The sequence below is a fragment of the Haliotis rufescens genome, unplaced genomic scaffold (genome assembly GCF_023055435.1).
Source record: "Haliotis rufescens isolate VD_foot unplaced genomic scaffold, xgHalRufe1.0.p SCAF_1, whole genome shotgun sequence".
Taxonomy (NCBI): Eukaryota; Metazoa; Mollusca; class Gastropoda; order Lepetellida; family Haliotidae; genus Haliotis; species Haliotis rufescens.
In genome coordinates, this window is record NW_025963779.1 from 87,857,115 (window position 1) to 87,865,139 (window position 8,025).

The following is an 8,025-nucleotide window of genomic DNA, read 5'->3' on the forward strand; positions in this document are numbered from 1 at the left end:
ATGAGATTCACAGCTGTGCAGTTATATTTGAATGTCCGGTTTCAACACGAAGTACCATACTACGAACTGTTATGCCCTTTATACGATTTCATCCCCAACAAAGACAATATGTTAACATGGGATTTTGGAACTTTGACAAAAGACGTTCTTTCCTGTTGTCTTGCTAACACATTTAAGGCAAGAATAACCTTTTGCTGATCGTATTGTCTAACCGTTCCCAGACTTCCATCTCCAAAACGCAGGATTGAATATAAACTTAATTCATACGACGCATGCGCCTCGGAATTGATAGATATATGAAAGCTATCGCGAGAGACAGTTTATTAATAGCATCAATCTCGCTGAAAAACACAAAGCTGTCCCCTAATCTTAACCCAGTCGGACTGAGGCGAATACACTCTACAGGCTTCATGGAGTTAACCGGGAGAGTGTTTGTCCAACCGAATGTGCACTGAGCTAAGGAAGTGTTTGTTATCGATGTTATTTCACGCGTTACGGACGGGTTTTAGTGAAGTCCCATCGCTTGGTTGACTGATAGATACAGAAGTGTTTGTAGATAAATGTGTATAAGGTCTGCAGAGAGCGTCCATTAGGCTTCTCACATTCCCTGTGATCTCCCCATGTGTTTTACTATGAAACGACACTGAGAATTGAAAGCACATTTCCGGCTATTTGATCAGAGGCGTTAAATTGCAAATTTACAACAAAAAAACTACTAATGGTTCTGGTCGAAGGTCAATGTACATGTAAGTGCGGAATATAAAGCTTTCGTGTGTCGGAGGGATCATAGACGGTCATCTCTCCGGCCCTCAGGTAAGCCGAAGTCTATTCTCATCTCTTTAACCTGACGGCTATATCATCTCTATAACCCGTAGGCTATTGTCATCTCAATAATTCGAAGGCCATTCTCATCCCTATTTAACCCGTAGTCTATTCTCATCTCCATAAACGGTAGGCTAATGTAATCACTATGACCCGAAGGCTATTCTCATCTAAGTAACCCGAAGGCTATTCTCACCTTTGTAACCCGAAGGCTGTTCTCATCTCTATAACCCGAAGGCTATTCTAATCTATGTAACCCGAAGGCTATCGTCACCTCTATAACCCGAAGGCTATCACCATCTCTATAACCCGAAGGCTATTCTCATATAACCCGTTAGCTCATGTCATCTCTATAACCCGTATGTTATTCCCATCTCTATAACTCGTAGACTGTTCTCATATCTATGAACCTCAGGCGATTCTCATCTCTATAACCCGTATGTTATTCTCATCTCTATAACCAGCAAGCTATTTTCATCTCGATAGCCCGCGGGATACTTCTATCTCTAAAGTCTCGGACTTATCTTTATTGAAACACTGTTTACTGATCTTTTAAACATGGATCACCCTTCACGCTTCAGACTCTATAGGTCATGTTTAATAGGTTATCATTCGATTCTGTTTGTCTTCTCTATGTATTATTCTTCCTTTTGAATCGCTCCACGTGATATCAGTGAGAAGAGACAAAGTTATGTTCACTTCCTGGGGAGTTTTGGGGTCAAGACAAATTGATGTGTTTATAATTACTTGTATTGTGCTTGGGCTTGTTTGTAAAGGCAGGACAGAAGATATAGAGGATATTTCATGTGTCGAGAGAAATATCATGTTTCTCTCATCTGGTGACGGGGGAAAGCAACTCGTGCAAGTATCTGCTTTCCCCCGTCACGAGATGAGAGAAACATGATATTTCACTCGACACATGGAATATCCTATTCATTGTATACTTTTTGTGTAGCTGTCTGCCGGAAAATGAATTGTTTTCATTACAAATATAAAACCTTGAAACGTAAATTCTCCCTACCTAATACACAGTAACGTTTCTCCACCCCTTGTAATAGAGGCCTAAAAAGTAGTTCCGAGTTTAAAAAATATAAACAAAAAATATTTGAGGCCACTATAATTCTTTATCATACATTTAGATATGATTATATACGATCGACGTAAAAAGATATATTGTTGAAATCAACGAGACCGCCGTTGGAAGGCGAGGGTCAAGTAACAACAATGGCGCTTTGCGAAACGAACAGTCTCGATTGACGAATAAAATGAGACATTTACAGTTTATAACAAAAAAAATCAAGAAAATAACAAACTGTAAGAAGCGATATTAACTCCATATATGACCATCTATCATTTTTTGCTTTGTCAATGTGGAAGTTACGTAAAAAACTATTAAGGAAATCAACAGTTTGTGTACGTGTACGAGACAATTTGCGGGGAGGTAGCTCTTGTATGACAATAGTTCCGTCAAAGTTTTATGTTCACTGCAGTGAAATACTAGTATCAAATGTTATGTTCACTGCTGTAACATATCAAGTGTCATGTTCACTGCAATTAAAATATCACTTTTCTCAATTTCAGAAAACTCTGTCTTTCACACTGAAGTATGTAATAAGTACGCATCATTTAACACGACTGTAGTTTGAAAGATGTTTCCCTGAGGAGTTCCAAGAGCAAACAAAATGAAGAAGGATTTCCACAGTAGAATCAATCTTATTAACCGCCCTATTCAGCAGTACTGACAAATCAGTGGTTGATATGAGCATCGTCTCGCGCATTAGGGTTACGCGCATTATCGCAGAGCCTCTTCCGACAAGAAGCGGTTACCTAATTGGGACCAGTCCTTTACCGGGATTCCGGAATCCCAAGGAACAAGGACAGTCGAGAACTTTGACAGGAGCTCGTTCAACAAGGATATATTATGACTGTTGTGAATCTACATTAAGAATGGCACCGAGTTCAAAGAATGGCCCAACTGGTCTTCAATATGCTGTGCGCAAATGGTTCCCTTAGTCGTGTTAGGCACTGATCATGGTGGGTTCGAATCCTATACTCGCCCCATACCCGTGCTCTTGGAATCACCGAAGTGGTAAACGTATACGACCTGCATCACCTTTGGCTCCTTACTGCGACAGTCTGTAAATAATCGAGTCCAGACCAGACAATCCAGTGATTGGCGTCATGAGCATCGATCCACCTAAGTTTGATACGATGACATGCATCAACCAAGTCAACTAGCCTGACAACCCGGTCCCGTTAGTCGCCTTTTACGACAAGCATAGTCGCCTTTTAGGACAAGCATGGGTTGCTGAAGATCTATTTTACCTTTGATCTTCACGGGTCATAGGCCAAGTGTATGTGTGGTGTTCACATCTATGTCATAATGGCTTTCACTGGATTGTCAGATCCAGACTCGATTATTTGCAGACCGCCGCCATATGGCTGGAATATTGCTGAGTACGGCGTTAAACAACAAAAAAACAAACAAGCTAAATGCAAGATGGTCGTGGGTGCCAAACGATACAAATGCACTGCAGTGTTTGGCGTTGATGGCAAATCTTCCGTGGTAATCGGAACAGCATTGACACATATATGCATCCTTGTGAGTAACTTAGGGAGTAAAGGTGTAAAGGTGGGCGTTGCGTGGCTCCTCATTAGTGGTTATCGGCCAATACACAGCAATTAGCTCCATTTGCTGCAGAGTCATGGGTCTTATACCGTCACACACAAGACATTCCAATTACCACGGTGTCGAGCTGTCGTCCTGGCGTCTCAGCGGGCGCCCAACTCTTCAGTGTCCGCTTGTGATACATTAAGCTGTCAATGCCACGTTACAAACGTGTAACACAAAAACACAGTGTACGTTAATGGACAGTTAAAATGTTGTTCCACAGTGAACCTATTTCATCGGACGGTACCCTTCTGTCGATTTGTCCAGATCCATAAAAGTAGTAGGAGTTGTGGTGGCAGTAGTAGTAGTGGCAGTAGTATATGTAGTAGTGGTAGTAGTATATGTAGTAGTAGTTATAGTAGTAATAGTAGTAGTGATGGTAGGGGTGGTGGTGGTTGTAGTAGTTGTAGTAGTAGTAGTAGTAGTAGCAGTAGTAGTGGTAGTGGTCGTAGATTTTTTTGTTTGTTTATTTGTTTGTTGTTTAACGCCGCACTCAGCAATATTCACGCTATATGATGGCGGTCTGTAAATAATCGAGTCTAGACCAGACAATCAAGTGATTGACACCATGAGCATCGATCCACGCAATTGGGATACGATGACATGCATCAACCAAGTCAGCGAGCCTGTTACTCGCCTCTTACGACAAGCATAGTCGCCTTTCAGGGCAAGATTGAGTTGCTGAAGACCTATTCTACCCCGGACCTTCACGGGTCGGTAGTTGTAGTGCTAGTTGTAGTAGTAGTAGTAGTAGAAGCAGTAGCAGTAGCAGCAGTAGTAGTAGTAGTAGTAGTAGTAGTAGTAGTAGTAGTAGTTGGTTTTAGGGTGCACTTGGGCCTTAATGAGGCGTATTGGCTCCCAACACATCATGGCTTTATAGCGCAGAACAAAGCGGTGATATAGATTGAGGGGAGAAGAACCTATACGTCTTTGTTATGATCATATTGAACATATCTTAAGTTTGCGATATTAAATCCCATAAATGAACTGTACAGGCGATTAGTCAACATTCAACGAATATTTCTACATGGTAATAAGTTAAAAATATATAATTTCATTTAAAACTTCTAAAGTTTTAACAAACTTTCTTCTACATAATACACAACTACTGATAGGTATCTTAGACATCGTATCTTTCAAAACCAATAAAGTTTCTATTTTCGGTACAAATTACCAACATTTGGTAGTGGGTTTTGTGGTTTCAAATTGATTTCTTACCCCAGTCTTCATTGAAGCATTTTATGTTTACACAGAATTACCCAGCCAAAGATTACTTTTCACACTGTTGCAGGAATGGGTGATGGTTACATAAACATAATCAAATTTAACAACCGTTCTTTCAAGTTTCAATTACATATAAAAATCGGTATACTTTCTTTTGTCCCTCAGTTAAACATATCAAATGGAAATAGGAAAATCTACCATGAAATAGTTACAGCATTAACTGACTCAGTTGAGACAAAAACAATGAAATACCATCTGCTTGAAGATTAAATATAACCACAAGGGACGAGTAAAAACTTCATCATTATCTTTAACTCCGATTTGTTACTTCTAGATCTGACAAACCTTAAGAGTAAATTACATAAGAGGTCCATAAGAGGTCACGTCAACATGAAGTTTGCGTTGAATTGTAGCGTCATCGTCAACCTGGCGGCGTTGAACAGCGCTGTAGGGGCAGTGTCACTTACGTTGGACTTCATACATTGTACTCATGTGCGCAATCCAAACCGGGTCTTCGGCGTGACGAGCGAATGCTTTAACCACTAGGCTACCCCACCGTCCCTTGAAACGATGTGGTATAAAATATCCACAACATAGCGCTGAAGTTATTATTCTCAATTCAGAACTGCTCGTTCGAGATACAGGAGTGAGATATGATCTTCCGAAAGCTGAACTCGCTCGTACCACCAATTTCAGATGATTCGACGCTAATTGGCTGATTAAAAGGGTCACCTGACCCGACCTCCTGTGAAGGTTTTATCAGATCTTGGCGAGTTAAAGATCTGACCTTAATTAAATTCGGGACTAACGGGGTCCGGACTGACGGAGTGCCACTGTTAAACATTTTAATAATTTTTGAATTGTGCATTAAACATATTGCCACTTGAATGTTGCATGGCTTCAGATAACGTCCTTGATAAGAAGGAATGAGGATATCTTTCAGTGTCCACGCCCACGTCCTCGGTACTGGGTGGTGGAGTATATCCTCACGGCGTATCCATTACAACATGCTGTACGAAATCCCTTATATTAATCATACATTGTGCAGCACTGGGTGACTGGGAAAGTCACACACTTAATGAGTTCATCTGTACCCGTGCCGATGTTCTCCTCGTGTAAGCTGTGATGAACGTGCCCATACAAATAGAAAAATAACGTGCATAGGGGGACGGTTGTGGAGGGGTGTAGGTACGGGGTACAGAATGGCTCGTATACGAGATATCGATCTTAGCGTTAACTCTTGACATAGCCTGCTCTTACACTAGTCGAAGCACTAAGTTTGTTGCATGAAATGAGACCCGGGTGCTAAAATAAGATAGTTTCTTTAAATTAATATAATCGACATTTCCTGTAAATATACTGAGTCAAATTAAAAACTTCACATTTTTAAAAGTAATCCCATATATGATACACAACGGACAAATGTATCAGAGAAGGTAATTTTTAATCATTAATGTCCAAAGAAGGATTTTAATTAACGGTGGTAACCATAATTTGTTCCAAGCACCTACGGTATTCGGTAATAACATCAACAGTTTAAATCATAAGTCCCAAGCACGAGAATCTGATGGCACACAAGTTCAGTAGCGTGTATCGAGACCATGTGCGTTGACAACTGCCACACAACGCCTCCGCATGGACCTTGTGATGCTTGTAAACACATGATTTGGAAGACGACGCCATTGTTGCTGCAAAATGGTGCCAAGATCTTGCAAATTCTGTGGTTGGTTCTGGAGAGTGCGCAGACTTCTGCCAAGGGCATCCCAGACGGTTTCGATGGGATTGAGGTCGGGAGACCTTGACGGCCAGTCCATGTCGTTGACTCCCGCATTCTGAAGGAAATTCCTTGTCAAAATTGCTGTGTGGGGTCTGGCATTGCCGTGTTGGAAGATCAAACCGGGTCCATGTGCTGTCATAAAAGGCAGAAGTTCTGGTGCCAGTACCTGGTCGCGGTAAGCAGCAGCGTTGAGGTTGCCACGGATGACAAGAAGCCTGGAACGTGCATTGCCACAGAAAGCACCCCACACCATGACACTTCCGCCTCGAAATCTGTCAACTTCCTGTACACAACACTGGGTACCCTCGCCCTACCATCAGCAAATCGAAGATTAAATCGGGATTCATCCATGAAGACGACTTGATTCCAATTCCTCTGAGTCCATCGTAAGTGTCGCTGTGCCCACAATTGACGTTGACGTCTGTGTAATTGAGTCAGAATCGGCCCGCAGTATGGCCGTCGTGCTTGAAGGTGAGCAGTTCTCAGACGGTTTCAAACAGTTTGCGCACTCAGTCTACCCCTAAACAGTTCATTTCTGGTTGATGTAGCCGTCAAAAATCGGTTACGGAGGTGACGTAAGACAATCTGACGATCCTCTGCATGTGACGTCACACGTGGTCGACCTGACCGAGGGCGATCAGCGGTGGTACCCGTTTGCTGTAGACGCGTCTGTAAATCATAAACAGTCCGTCGACTACAACCCATCGTCCTTGCGACTTCAGCTACGGACGTTCCCGTCTGCAACATGCCGATGGCACGTTCACGTTGCACATTTGAAAGGCGTGGCATGACAAATGGCCGTAAAGACTTTTCTTTTCTTGTGTTTTTCTTTTTTTGTTAATGACTGCTAACAAGTATGGCTGAAAACACGTGCGGCATTATGGCCACGTGACCAGTTGCACGTGAAAAACCACTTTTGCCACTATAGTGCTGTGCAGATGATTTTGATCGATTTACCTGCACAAAAACGGGTGTTATCTGAAGACAATACGTGGCCATTACTGTTTAAATACACAATAAGGGCCCACAATGATAACTGGTCAAAATGTTAAAATTTTAGGATTGTGAAGTTTTTAATTTGGTTCAGTGTATATATATAAGTTAGCTACGCGATATAAAGCAAAGAACAATGAAGAACAAAATGTCGTCTATTTCACGTTAAAACATTATTCTATCATGACGTCATTTCTGGAGATTCGAATATGCTCTCGCAAAAGGATGACATAAGAGAGTTAACTGACTTTAAATGTCCATTTTCCACCAAACTAGACTGGAATTCCTTGGCTCGATCGTAGCGCCACCAGTGGCCATTAGGAGTTAGTCCCTTCTATGCCTCTCCTATGTACAAATCAGATTCCACCTATCGTATCACATGCATTTGCTTCAAACAAAATGGTTGCGCCCAGTCAAGACGATCTGATCGATAATCAAGATCAATATTGTGATAAAACGGGACTTACATCGCGAAGTGCATCAAATCAAGAGAGCATCTTGATTAAAAACATGGAAAGATTAGGAAAATATCTGTTGA